This window comes from Protopterus annectens, chromosome 11.part0 (assembly GCF_019279795.1).
Source record: "Protopterus annectens isolate FY-2018-M chromosome 11.part0, PAN1.0, whole genome shotgun sequence".
Lineage (NCBI taxonomy): Eukaryota > Metazoa > Chordata > Ceratodontiformes > Protopteridae > Protopterus > Protopterus annectens.
In genome coordinates this window covers 120,016,687-120,032,005 of record NC_056745.1, presented here as the reverse complement: position 1 = coordinate 120,032,005, position 15,319 = coordinate 120,016,687, and the positions used below count along the sequence as shown (strand labels likewise).

General features: G+C 38.6%; 1 protein-coding gene across 1 annotated transcript in view; it reads right to left on the bottom strand.

The window, feature by feature from the left end:
• The window catches only part of LOC122815199 (serine/threonine-protein kinase WNK1-like), a 3,137,204-nt gene that overhangs the window by 1,560,908 nt on the left and 1,560,977 nt on the right, over positions 1 to 15,319 (bottom strand). The gene's annotated exons all lie outside the window — the stretch shown is intronic.

Genomic DNA, 15,319 nt, shown 5'->3' with positions numbered 1-15,319 from the left:
ACCCTGTCAGTGAGATTTTGTTTGACAGTACTGCACAAGTGAAGCAGTCACCTGTTTTCACATATATCTTGACCTGGTATGTAGACAGAAAGCTTAGCAACACTTGTCTGAAGTACAACTGTGCAACTACACTTGCCATAAAGTACCGTTGTGTACACTTATCATAAATGCAGATGTTTGTGTATTCATTGTTGCAGTCCTGACTTATGAGATTCCCTGCGTCGGGACTACCGGAGTAAAAAGCTCCCTCCTCCCCGAGCTGGTGGACGACCTACCCTGACATCAGGATGGTTGGGTTTAAAGGGATCCAGCAGATGCCATGACATCAGTTTTTTCTTGCCTCTAGAAGTTAGGAGCCCCATAGATGAATCTTAATCAAAGGACCAGGTTAGAGGAAGGGAACCTGTACGGCATCCCTGCAGAGTCGCCTCTAGAAGAGAAGGACAAACAGAAAAGCTGTTATTGTAAGGAGAATAAGGGGATGGGATGGAGAGAAAGATGACTGCAATAGTGAATACACTCGATCATCTGCATTCATGCTAAGTGTACACAAATGTACTATGCTCTTCTTGCTTCACTGTTGCAGTCCTGACTTATGGGATGACTCCCAAGGCTGAGATGTGGGTGGAAGGTGCCTTAATGGGGAGACAGGATGCCCTGCAAAATGGCAGGGGCAAAAACTGCTCTAGACGTGGAGAAGGCTGACGGATGGTAGTGCTTGGTAAAGGTATGTACTGATGACCAGGGAGCTGCTTCCAAAATGTCTTTGGTAGATACTCTCATCAGAAAAGCAGTGGAAGTGGTCCTAGTGGAGTGGGTCCTAACAGATTCAGGGGGCTTTCTGCCATGGTAGGTGTAACAAAAGGAAATACAGTGGAAGATCCGTTTGGAGAGAGTTTGCGTGGAGACTGTTTTTTCCTTCAAAGCCCAAGGCAAAAGAAACGCAGTTCTGATTTTCTGAAAGTTTTAGTCTTGTCAAGGTAGTAGTGAAGTTGCCTGTGTACATCCAATACAGATGAAACAATATTTGCAGAGTAAAAAATACAATACAGATGAAACACAAAGGCAGATACAATACAGTGGAAAAATACAAAGACAATATAATGAGTTTGAGATAAAAAATCACTCACCTCAACACTATTTTTGGTGGAATGATCAAAGAAAAGAATATACAAAGTAAGTTTAGGCTGTAGAGGCGTACGTAGAGAAGATTAATGAAGAGGTAGTATATGACTATTACGAGCCTGAAGATGTGCAGGAACATAGCCAGTGGTTAGCATAATATCCTTTTAGGAGTTGTTTGAAAGTATGTGTATATCCGGGGTCGAGAAACTATGTTGAGGGAGAGTTTTCCATGATTTAGCAATTTTATAAGAGTAGAACAAGTCCCCATGGTAGTTATGAGATTTGGTTATATTGAGCATGAGTTTAATGGATGACTTAAGGTTTGTGTAAGGTTGAACGACGTCAGCTAGAGCAGGACAAAATTCAGGTTTGCGGATGACTCTATGAGCAATAGTTAGATGGCTGAGAGACGGTAAGCTGCGGAGTTCTACCCAATTAAGGTGGTGAAGAGCTATAAAATGAGGAGATTTGGGAGGTAGGTTTCAGGCAAATTTGGCTATTTTATTATGACAGGTTTCAAGGTTGTTCAAGTCTTCTTTATGTAGGTTGATAAAGATTTGGGAGAAGGGAAGGGTGGACAGGAGGTGGGATCTAGCAGTAGCTAATCTGGCATAGTCGGTTAGATAAGGTTTTGCTCTACAGAGTGAACCAAGTTTTATGCCCACTTTAGATCATTATCTATTGCAACACCTAGAAGTTTTGTCTGTTTGACTGGTCCTATTTTTGTGCCATTAGTGGCGAAGACAGTGAGAGGCAATGAGGTGTTAGTAGAATTAGAATTACTGAAAACCATGAGTCTGGTTTTGTTGGGATTTAAAATAAGTTGGTCAGATAGGTAGTTTTAAATGTTTTGTAGGGCAATCTGAGTTTTGTCTTGCAATTCTGTGAAAGATTGGCCAGAGCAGATGAGAGAGGCATCATCAGCATATTGAATGACAGAGGTATGATTAGTGGCAGTACTGAGATCAATGGTAAATATGATAAAAAGTAGAGGGCCAAGGATGGAGCCTTGAGGGACTTGGATTGTGATGGGTAGTGGGGGGTTTATTATCCCATTTAGTGGCTTGTTGACAGAGAGAGAGAGCTCTAAAACCAGTTTAAGGATGTTTAGCTATTACAAGGAAAGTTTAAGATGCTTTGGTGTGATACTGTGTCAAAAGCTTTTGACATGTCAAGGAAGGTAGTTGAGACGAGGTCACCATTATTATTGAAGGGATTTATGGTGTTTGTGAAACTTATAACGGCTGTACAGGTGCTATGTGTGGGTCAAAAGCCGTGTTGAGTGTTGGAAAGCAGGTCATTTTTAAGGAAGTACCCAATGATTTGCTGGTGTATACATTTTTCCAAGATTTTGGCTAGGGGTGAGGGAATGAGGATTGGTCTATAGTTGGAGAGGTCTGTAGAGAGGCCTTCCTTTGTGAAGGGGCATGACATTTTCCAGAGAAGATGTATACACTGTCCACAGATAAATATTGGGATAGGAAATGGGTGTGACAGCGAGTTTTAGAAATCTGTTGCGAAGTTGTTCAGCTGCAAGAGAACATGGTTTTAAAAAACCTAGTAGAGTCTTTATGTAGCTGGTTTGAATTTGCTTAAGGGAGAACGGGGTAGAGTTGAAGTCGGTGGGGGTTGGTATAGATAGTGGTGGATTAGCAGTGTTTAGTAATGTAGTTATTGAGTTGATGAAGTGGGTATTGAATTGTGAGGTTAAACATTTGGTAGAGTTAACGTTGATGGTGCTGGAGTAGTAGGTTTGCCAGGGTTTAGGAAGTAGTTTATGGCTTGCCAGAATTTTTGAGGGTTATTTTGGTATTTTTGTTGACAAGATTGGAAGTAAGATTTTTTTGACTTTTTTGATTTGTTTTTTAGCCCGATTTCTTATTTGTTGGTAAGAAGTGGTTCTCTATTTTTGTTGCTATGATAGTGTCCAGGCTTTATCCCTTTACTTAGTAGAAGTGTTGTTTCTTTTGTTAATCAAGGTAGCCATTTGTACTTGGATCTAACTTTTCTAATACAGGCTAAGTTATTCAGTATTTCAAGAAATGTTTTGTTAAAGTACTGTACGGCAAGGTCTAGCTGTAGGAATTTAAGAGGTGACCAATCATATTGTTGTAATAATGAATTAAATATAGTGGGGAATTTTTTTTTTTATTACGGATGAAATTAAATGAGATATTACTAGCTGATTGTATATGTTTCCTGATTAGATAAGTTGGAAAGTGGTTACTAAGAGAATCAGGAAGGCAGACTGCATCATAATGTGCATTAGGTTTACTGGTCAGAATCCAGTCTAAAATACTCTGTTTATTGGTATGCTTATCTACGCGGGTAGGACAGCTAATAATTTGAGAGACGTTATATAGGTTTTAAAGTTGGTGGGAGATTTGGAGGCACAGGTAAGCCAATCTAGGTTAAAGTCACCAAGTATGACCGTTTCCTAGGGAAAGTTCATGGAAACCCAGTTGAGAATGTATTCAATGCTAGACAGGTTGTTAGTGGGAGAAGGTAGATAGCTATGATGTTTATGGACTTATGGGAGTCGAGCTCTAGGCATGTGCATAATATTTCAGAGTTGGGGAGGTCAGGTGGAGTGGAGTTTAGGTATATAGATTGAGCGTATCTTTGTACATTACAGCTATACTACCACTCCATTTGGCTAACCTATCTAATCTAAAAAGGTTATACCCATTAAGAAGTATTTCTTCATTTTTTACATGAGGCTTTAACCAGGTTTCAGTTATCACAACTACATCTGGAAAGTACAGGGCAATGGCAGTGTGGAATTCATGAACTCTTTTCATCATATTTCTGAGGTTGAAATTGGTTAAGAACAGATCAGAGCTACATCTTTTTGGTATTGGATAGTGATGAGAGGATATAACAGAGATAGGATTTGTAGGGTAAGATGAATGGGATGGGGAGGACTGGATATGGGGTTGTGTGACGATTGTGGGACATGAGTTAGGGTGGATGTCAGCTTGGAGTTTAATGTGTGTAAGGGAGTAGAGGAGAAGAAGCTTTAGTTTGGAAGACTGTTAATTTTGAGTAAGCTGTATGCGGAGCTATGGGAGTGAATATGTCTAAATGACAGAGTTTTGGAGGAATTGAAAAGCTGTGGTAGATGTGTATGTTTACTTTGAAGTGATATGGACTGTGCATACAAGGCAGAGTTGGGAGGGGCGGGGTAGTTAATATAGTGGTGGTAATAGTAAGATGTGGAATAGTAGGCTAGGGTAACCAGACATTGTATGGGGGGGTCAATGTAGTGATAGGTTTTGTAAATGACATAATTAAGTTAGCAGAACTTAAATCTATTTGTAGCTGTATAAGGAAATGGGATGGAAGGAAAATATGTGTTGAGTATAAGCTATTGGAATTGATGAAATGAACAGACATGATAGGATAGGTGATTTAAGTAGGTGGAATATAGAGGCAGTTAGGAATATGAGTGTGGACAGACCTGATTGGTTGTTTGCAGTGGTGAGGTAGGCAGGTGTATGATTAGGAGATGATATGAGGAAAGGAGAGTAGAGGTGATGGTGATTGGCTGGTGAGGGAGGTTAGGTAGGCAAGGGAGTGGTTTGCTTAAGTACAAATGTAAGGAGGGTGGAGATAGGTTGGAATGGGCATAGGGTAGGGGAGCGGAGTGAGCTTGAGCTTAGCGAGGGCAAATGGAAAAGGATTAGCCAGATTCAGTGAGTGTGCAAGAGTGAAAACAGACAATCAGCTTTGAAAATGGCTAGGTAGAGAGGGGATATTACCGTAAGTCAGAGGGCAGACGGAGAGAGGAAAACAACAAAAATAGACTATGCAAAAGGACAAGGCTGTGACTGGGAGAAGGAGTCATGGAAGGTGTTGTACAGAGGTAAAGGAGGAGAGAGTGTAAGGGGAGAGAAACTCGAGATAGATTTAAGAGTGTTTTGTTAAGAGGACAGGAGTAAGGGGAGATGAGAAGTACAGACTGAATGAGAAGTGGTACAGAAAACAGCAAAGGCAGGCAGAAGAAAGGGTTAGTGAAACGGACTGCAGAGGCAGATGAAGAGGGGCTGGAACAAGTTGAGGTGAATGAGATAGACGGGAGGAGGAGGTGATGTGTAGAAACAGCGTTAGGGAGGTCAAAAAAGTGATAAGACATAGGGAGTTAGTACATTACATACAGTAATAGCACAGGGGTAACATGTTTTAAACTGATTTGGTTTTGTACTGTACCTCCCTTTTCTTCTATGTCTTCCTCCTCTTTCTACCTGAATTACCTCTGCCTTCTTCCTCTCTTTCAACTTCTAACTCCCCACTACCCTTACATCTTTCCCATTCTTCTCCCTTACCTTATACTATTATCTCTCCTTATTATTGCCTTTTTTACTCTAACTCATTTTTTTCTACACTTACCTTTTCCTAGGTCTAAGAGCCCCAGTTACACCACTACAAATATACCTCTACTGCAAGAGGCTCGGGAAGACACCTTCCAACTGAAGACCTCTGCCTACAAGTTACCCTTGTGCTATTACTGAATGGCTGAGTCTGGCTGAGAGGTACTGCCTCTGCATAATATCCTGGAAGTATTGGATTAAGGAGGAAGCCTTGTCTGGTGGGAAGGCAGTCTTCTGGAAGGAGGAATCCAGCACAGCCCCCAAAAAACTATCCTGTGGTAGCGTTCGTGCTGGATTTGCTGAGGTTTATGGTGAACCCTAGGGAAGATAGTAGGGTCTGAGTGAAGGCCAGATCCTTGAGGAGCTTGGACTGACTCAGGCCTGAATGAAGCAATTGTCCAGATACGGGTAAATCTGGATGCCTTTTATTCTGCAGAAGGCGATCACAGGGGTCAGGCATTTGGTGAAGACCCTGGAAGCAGTAGACAAGCCAAAGGGAAGTGCAGAGAATTGAAAGTGACTAGTACCTGCTCTGAAGTGAAAACTACTGCAGGATTATTCTACAGGGCTGTGCAAGTAGGCATCTTTCAGGTCCAAGGTGACCATTAGAACCCAAGGTGTAATCATGTGCAGAATCTTTTGAAGAGAAAGCATTTTTAATTTTAGGACTAGGTTGGATTGGTTGAGGATGGGCAAATCCAGGACAGGGCACCAACAGCCTTCTTTCCTGGGGACCAGGGACAGCCTGGAGTAAAACCCTTTTCCTATCTGGTGGTCTGGTACTGGCTCCACAGATCCTGGAGAGCAAAGGTTGTGAATCTGAGACATGGTCTCTGCCCTTTGGTTTTGTGGCACATTGGGATAGCCTGAGAATCTTAACAGTTCTTTGAAAGTGAGCTTGATGCGGTTTGTGATTACTCCTAGAACCCATTTGTCAGCTGTGATGAGGCCCCAGTTTTCCTTGAATAAGGAAAGTCTTCCTTCTTTCTCATCCAGCGGTGGGGGTGGAGGGTTGCAAGGGGGATGAGTCATTGCTGATCTCTGCATGGACTCTGTGACCTAGAACTCCCCAGCCTGGGTATTCCTGAGGACCACTACTTTGCCCTCTGCGTTTGCTGTTGTTGCCTATGAGGCCTTTCCCTTTGGATTTTCCAATGCATGGGTTTTGATTGGGAGGGGAAAGGACCAATCTTTAGTGCAAAAATTCCTACTGACCCTACGTGGCTGGACTTGGAGGAAGTCTTACCATTTGCATGGATTCTGCTTCATCTTCAATCTTTTTTTTAACACAACCTCAGCCTTTGGTCCAAAAAGGGATTTCTTATTCAGGGATGCATCCAGCAGTTTAAATTGGACATGCTCTGGTAATGTCTGTTCCCTAAGCCAAGCATGCCTTCTGATGACCGAGCCACAGGCAGCAGCTTGGGAAGATGCCTCTAGAGCATCATATCCACAGTGCAAGGAGTGCCTAGCTACCTGGAAACTGGAACGGCATAGATCCAGCAATTCCTTGGAGGTGTTCTTTTGATTAATTTTTTCCAAACTACTCTGCTGGTATTTTATCATGTGGAATTACCAACTGAGGGCCCTCATGGTTAGGGAAGATGAAGTGTAAACATTCTTCCCAAATCTGTCAAGGGCCCTGCTTTCTTTGTGCATAGATAAGTTTTTTTTTTTTTCCAGAAGTACTAGCCCTAAACTCCTTTGGGGCCTGGGGTGACAACCTCTGTGTCAGCAGAGAGGTTCTTAAAAAGGAATTGATGCGAGTCCAGGTGTAGGGTCCCTCTTCCGTTTTCCAGGTGAAGATTAAAGGGCTAAAGTTAAGGGGCTTGCCTCTGACTAAAGAAATAAGGTCCTCAGCCAATCTGATCAAATCTTGCTGATAACCTGTGGGGAGGGAGCCGGTAGGCCTAGGCACAGTACCTGAAATCAAGCTTTTTTTTTTGTGTAGCTTTTGCCTTGTGCCTGTGCATGTCCACTACTCTGACACCAGTCTCCTTGAAAGAAATACCCAATATCTGCTTAGCAACTCCAAACCCGACTGACGACCCGAACGTCAAAGGCTGAACTGAAGCTGAGGGACCCGACAGCATGTCGGACTCTGAAAGGGTCTTGACAGAGACCTGAGCCACCACCTAAATTTGCAAAAGGGGGCTGCAAAGGTGCCTCTTCTTCCACTGAGATAATGAGCCTTGGGGGACTGGCAGATGGAGAAAAGTTGTTGTCTGAGGCCCAAAGTTTGTGTCTTTTTTCACTTAGGGAGCTCAACCTTGGGAAGACCGACGGATGCCATCACGCAATGGGGAGAAGTCTGCTGACTAAGGTGCTTAGACAAGATTTCATCCCTGCAAATCATAGTCCTAGTATTGAAAAGGGCGCACAGATGACAATTAGGGATGTCGTGGTTTGGGCCTAAACAAGCAACACACAAGGTATGAAAATCTCTGTGTGGGATTTTACCACAACAGAAACGGTTAACTTTATCGGACACGAGTCAGAAGAAAGAAAAAGAGTTCCCCAATGGGGTACCTAGCTTTAGAAGAATTTCTCATTCTGGTGTAGACTGATTAATGCACTCAACTGCTTTGGGCTCTGATGGCAAGACAGAATGATGTCATGGCATAGGGTGGCTCCCATTACACCCAACTGTCCTGACGTCAGGGTAGGGTGCCTGCCAGCTCAGGGAGGAGGGTGTTTTTTACTCTAGTAGATGGGCCGACCAAGAGTTTCCAAAGCAGGAAATTCCATAAGTCAGGACTGCAACAGTGAAGCACGAAGAACATCAGCAGGTGTTCACATGATCACTGCTGTAGTAGTCTTAGATATACGGGTAACAGTCAGCTGAGCATATAACAGATGGGTAGCTTCCAAAGCTTATGGGCACCTTCAATGCTGCCAAACCATTACCAGCTTGAGCACAGCTATATTCTTCTTCTTTCGGCTTTTCCCGGTTAGGGGTCGCCACAGCGGATCACCTGTCCGCTCATGATTGGCAGTGGAGTTTTTACAATGTCAAGTTGCCAGACCGGCACCCAACCTTCCACAGAAGGCACTTGAGCACAGCTATATATTTAAAAAAAAAAAAGTGAATTGGGCACCAAGCCCTTTAGAGTTTTCATGCCAACTGTGAGAGGGAGGCTAAAACCCAGAAAAAGGTCAATGGTAAGAAAATAAAAAGTAAAAATTCTCACCCTGGAAGCAAAAACGTACATTTATTTTATTTTATTTATTTTACATTTGTTAAACGGGCTAGTCCAACTGGATATATTTCCATTTTCAGCAGAGGCCCGGGAGAAAAGCTCCAGAATAACATTTAAAAGTTTATAATGCACAACTATAAGAGAGAAAAAAAAAGTAAAAAATGTAAGACAAAAATAAATGAGAACAGTAGTTACAAAGTCATACTATATATGCAAACACCATATTCAAAAAGATTTACACAGATAGAAAGAAAATACATTAGTTAAAAATAATTAGAGATCCTTAGCTAAAGAGAATTATGCTAACTAAAAAATACAAAAACTTTGAAAGGAATAAGAAAGACACTTTTACAGAAAAATATGTGAGGTTGTTTACAATATGTTCACAGTTATTTCATATCCTATTTGCAATAATAATTTAAAACAGTTACCGTTTAGTTATATATAAGAAGGGTGAAGGGAGTGGCTGCCACAGCAGTCAAGCATCTATTGTTATAAGTTTTCTTACACAACTGTACTATATTCAACATTTGATCAATGCTGCAGTAGCCTTAGCAATATGGTTAAACTATCATAGCTTATAGTAACTGGGAGGAGGAAAGGATGAGGGTATAGGAACACATGGAGAATTTTTCTAGTAAAGCCTGCTCTAGACTTAGAGAAGGAATCTAGCTTACATTGCTTTGTAAAGGAATGCACAGAGGAACATACAGTCTACCTCGGTTCAATGAAGGCAGTTATGTTTATTCTTTATCTATATAGTACATTACTAATTTTAATTTTATTATTCCTATTAATTTACAACATTCCACTTTACTATATATTTTCACAACAGACTTGTATATATTCGAACATACCTAAAGAATTAACTTTAGAACATTTTTACTTTAAGGCAGCTTTTTGACTCAAAAGAAATTGATCATACTGTTTCCACTGGTTTTATTACGTTTAATTACGTTCAATTTGCACTAGCATTAATTCACACTGTTATAAATTAGTGATGTCAGCATGTATTAATTGATTCTGAAGAGGTCTCCGGTGTTGGAGATGAAAGGGCTACACATCCTGTGTTTTTGCTTTTGGAATAAAGTTTTTTATACTACCTTTGTTTTATTTGATCTGGAATCATTGGTGGTACCCACTTGTTCAGGAGGACTGCCTTCATTGAACCGAGGTAGACTGTATGTTCGTTTGGTATTCGTTTTTACGCCTTCGTATCTTGGTTCTTTCATCGATCCTGGGTTCGAGGAGTCTCCGTTTGTTGGGTGTATTATCTATTAGATCTACCACCGTTCCTACACTTTTCATTGGAATTTCCACTTACAGATTACAACTACTGGTTGGCGTTTTCAGTACCACTAAACAACTGGGAGGAGTTTGTTATTTTGGTACATTGTACAGCATATGTTCAATTTTTTGTTTTGTGCGTTGGAAATTATTGGTTAATTTGATTATTTTTAAGATGGATAACAGTTCCCTTTTAAGTGAACTAATCAAAGTTATTCAGAGTTATTCGCAACATAGTAATACGCCCCCTGTATCCAGAAACGATATTCCTTGGGCTCAGAGTAGTCCAAGGAACACAGCTGATGGGGTGATGTCGTCAGACGCCAGAGATGGTGTCAATATGGCGACGAGAAGGACACCACCACCGAGGGAATGTTCGCTTCTTTCTCCTAATATCTCTAATAGACTGGGACCTAATGGACATGTACACCGTAGGGTGAACAGTTTTTCTAAATACCACAACATGGATTTTCAAACTTGGTTAAACAAATCGTTCAATAACCACGCCAAAGCGATGGAAAACGAGCGAAAGAATAATACAACCTACAACGAGAAATGTAAGACTCTCAAATACTTGCTAATTAGATATAAAAGATTAGCAGTAGAAAATTGGTACTTTAACAAGTGCCTTCATGATAACAATGTCCCTAAAGGACTTAGAATAAACAAATTTCCTAGTAACATCAATTATGAAGTGGACAATGAACTGTTTAAGAATATAAGTAACATTTTCAATGACTGTGGGTTGGCTATTATAAGAACGTTAATGAAATATAACAAGCACAAGATGGAGCTGGACAAGACAGAAATTGATAAATTGTATATAGAAATTACGAATGATTTGTTGTTCTCTGTTGAAGAATATAAGACTGTGTATTTTAGAACTATACACAATGTTAATAACACAACAACACGTAGTTATAATACGAAAATTTCTAAGTTAGAGAGAGATTTAAATTAATATCGTTCTGGCACAGCATACATGCTTGAAAATAAGAAACTGTATCAACAAAGAACACCATATTACAGATCCAATCCTTTCCCCCCACACAGCCTAGGCCCTTACAATAGAGATGAACGGGCAGGTGTAGGAGGGCAAATCAACAATCATCATTCAGGGAGAGAGTTTGGGGAAAATCATGAGGAATATCACGATCCTATTTACAATAGAGACGAGAATATCCCTTTAGAAGAGGTGGGACCCAGGAGATCCGAAAGTATAAAGAACCAAGCTCCCCAACAACAGTCTTATGCGCAGGTAGCGGGGGAGTATCATTACAGCTCCAACAACAGGAGAATGTACAAATAGACGAAGCCAATACTGACACCTCTCTTGGTAGTTTTTCTACTGTGAATACACACACAAATAGGGCAGCTACTTCTATAATATACTCTTTAGATAATTTTAATATCTTTAATTATACAGATATTGTAGTTAATGAGACATATTTTCAACTATTTACAAATGGATTCACCTTTGTACTACATAAGATACCGAGCATTGATAGTACTTTAATAGACATAAAAATGTTTACAAGGAAACTGAATTTTGCAGTTATTTTCAAAGATGAAGGATCTAATTTCAGACAAGGAATTTTAAAGAGACGGAGCATATAAACCCCCCCACTGCAACACGATATTATGAATTTTGAAAATGTTCTTACGAAGCAAATTAGAAGTAAATATCCTTGGAATATAGGTAGCCATGAAAGGAATCTAACTTATGATGAAATCAAGCTTATTGATGAGCTTAGACACAATGACAGAATACGGGTGATGAAACCGGACAAGGGTGGGGGTATGGTCCTTATGGATCAATGGGACTATACGAAAAAGATGCTTGATATACTTAACAACAGTGCAAGCTACACCCTTGTTTCCAAGAATGAAATTAATATTTCATATCGGAAAATTGATTACATTTTAGATAACTTATTCCAGGGTCTTATTGATTCAGATTTACATGATTTTTTTGAAAGTAAAGAAGCCAGTTATTCCTGCAATTTTTGGAATACCCAAGACACATAAATGTGTACATGACCCACCTATGAGACCTATTGTGTCATCTCAAGGTTCCAAAACACAACCCTTAGCAATATATATAGATACTAAATTAAAGAGATATTACACTAAATACCATCACATTTTAGTTGATTCTTGGGATTTTTTACGGAAAATTAGCAAAGTGGCGTATAATGATAGAGCTATATTCATTACCATTGATGTCAAAGATTTATTTACTGTTATACCTCATTCAAAAGGTATGGACTGGTTTGAGAAAATATTGTTAGAGATGGAATTTTTACAACCGGATGAATTTAAGTTAGTGCTGGAGAATATGGAAATAGTATTAAGGAACAACTTCATATTTTTCCAAGGTGATTATTATCACCAAATTGAGGGAGAGGCTATGGGGGCAGCTTGTGCCCCCATTTATGCCAATATCATTATGTTATAATGGGAAAGACATTATGTTTTTGTATCAGAATTTTACCAGTATATCAAGAGTTATTTTCGATTTCTGGACGACATATTTATATTATGGGAAGGACCAGAATCAATTATTGGAAGATTTATGGAATTTATCAACAACAATACCACTTTCCTTTGTTTTACACATAAGATTTGTGTTAATGAAACTCACTATTTGGATGTAAAATTATATAAGGATCGGGTAGCAAAAAGATACAAGTCCTCTATTTATTACTGAAAAGAGAATTTCTCCAACGCATATCTCCACTTTCACAGTGACCATCCTATTCAGTTGAAAAAGAATGTAGTTAAGGGACAAATGATCCGTGTTGCTACGATGACAACAGAAAAGGATGAATTCCTTAAGGAATTGGACATTTTGCAGAATATGTTTCATCAAAGAAGATACCCCTATAAACTAACAGACTATCAAAGAATTTGTGATAGATGGGGTATTATATACTCTCCCCTACTTAGAAATGATTATAATGAAGAAGTGACCTTGGTGAATGAAAATAAAGAAAACATAGGAGACAAGGACATTGAAAAACAAAAAACACCTCTTTATTTGACCCTTACTTATTATAAAGGCATGGGATGGCTTAGAAAATGCATAAATGATACATGGGATATGTTTAGAACCATGCCTACTAGAGTTACAGTTTTCCAGAATACCTTGACCTATAGTTATACGAGGAATGATAATTTGAAAAACATTCTGGAAAAGAATAAAGAAGTAAAAACAGATAAAATAGTTTTTAATAACGCTTGTAATAAGAGAGGTACCTTTAGGTGTGGTAGATGCCCCCAATGTCCTTTTATTGCAGGGGAAAAAGAAGTAAGAATTCCCAGTTTAAGAACACCATTAAGGGCAAAGAAATATAGTAGCTGTTATACTAAGGGAGTTGTATATTTAGCCTACTGTAAATCGTGTAGGAGTTTTTATGTGGGTAAAACAGGAAGACACTTAAGGAGACGGATCTATGAACATATTAGGGACATTAATCGCAAAAATGAAAATAATGCTCTATATAGACATTCACTTACATGCTTTGAAGCTAATTTTAAATTTTGGGTGTTGGAGATAGTAGAACCTTTTGAAAGAGGGGGGGGGGTTGGGAGACAAAACTTAGGTATAGAGAAATGATTTGGCAGTTGAAATTAGATGCATGCAGTGGGAAGGGCTTAAATGATCACATATCTATTACACCTGCTCTAAAATTATTGTCTCAAGATCCTAAAAGAAGTACAACCAATGCTATTACCAATAACTAACCACAATTATGGCCATTACAATGGGATCATTATATGAAACAATAAGTAATTAAATAATGATACAAAATAATATATAGACGTACAAGATACATATATACTTTTGACATAATTTCGATGTAATTGATGAATTTTGTATTTATACACATTTCTATATTTCTATTTTTCTAATGCATAGATTTATTTTTCAGATTTAGGATGTGTATTACATCAATGATTTAGTTTTCATACATATTTATATATATATATATATATATATATATATATATATATATATATATATATATATACACCTTTTAGAGGTATATATTTTTCTATATATTTCTTTACATATTAATATATTATATGTATCTTGGCGGGTTATCACTTATAGTGCTGTACTAGATGTATACACTTTTTTATATAGATTTTTTATATAGATTTTATTGCTGAGTACACAGTTTATTGTTTTTATGGTTTTATGTAATATATATATATATATATATATATACATATATATATGTCTTATTTATATCAATGCAATAATATTTATGATATATACAATATATTTCTGACATGGGGAACGTATTATGTTTATTCTTTATCTATATAGTACATTACTAATTTTAATTTTATTATTCCTATTGTTTACAACATTCCACTTTACTATATATTTTCACAACAGACTTGTATATATTCGAACATACCTAAAGAATTAACTTTAGAACGTTTTTACTTTAAGGCAGCTTTTTGACTCAAAAGAAATTGATCATACTGTTTCCACTGGTTTTATTACGTTTAATTACGTTCAATTTGCACTAGCATTAATTCACACTGTTATAAATTAGTGATGTCAGCATGTATTAATTGATTCTGAAGAGGTCTCCGGTGTTGGAGACAAAAAGCGCTAAATTCTGTGTTTTTGCTTTTGGAATAAAGTTTTTTATACTATCTTTGTTTTATTTGATCTGGAATCATTGGTGGTACCCACTTGTTCAGGAGGACTGCCTTCACTGAACCGAGGTAGACTGTATGTTCGTTTGGTATTCGTTTTTACGCCTTCGTATCTTGGAATGCACAGAGGGCCAAGCTACTGCTTCAAGAATAAAACTCTTTCCAAAAAGACACAGACAAAGTCAAAGCACTGGTAGAGTGAGCCTTGACCCTGCCTGGAATTGGCTTATCGTGGCAAGTTTAATAAAAAATTAAAAGCATGAGACAACCATTTGGAGATGGTCTGCTATGACATGTTGTCCTTTCATAAGAAGGATCTAGGCAGTCAAAGTTTTTGTTCTGCCAAGATTCTGCCCATTTTTGGGTTCTGGAATGAAGACAGGGAGATGGATAGCTTGTCTCAAAGTAAACTTGAATACTACTTTAAGCATGAAGGAAGGATTAGTTCTTAAGGAAAACCTGTCCTTGTGGAAAATAAAATAAGGTTGACCCACCATAACAGCTTGCAACTCAGATATTATCCTTGCAGAAGTCACAGCAAAACTGTTTTTAATGTTGACTTCAAATCAGATGGATTGTGCTGGCTCAAATGGAAGAGTTTATTTATTGCATTTGTTTACCAGGAAGGTCCAATAGGCCAAAAAGTGCCCATTTTCAGTG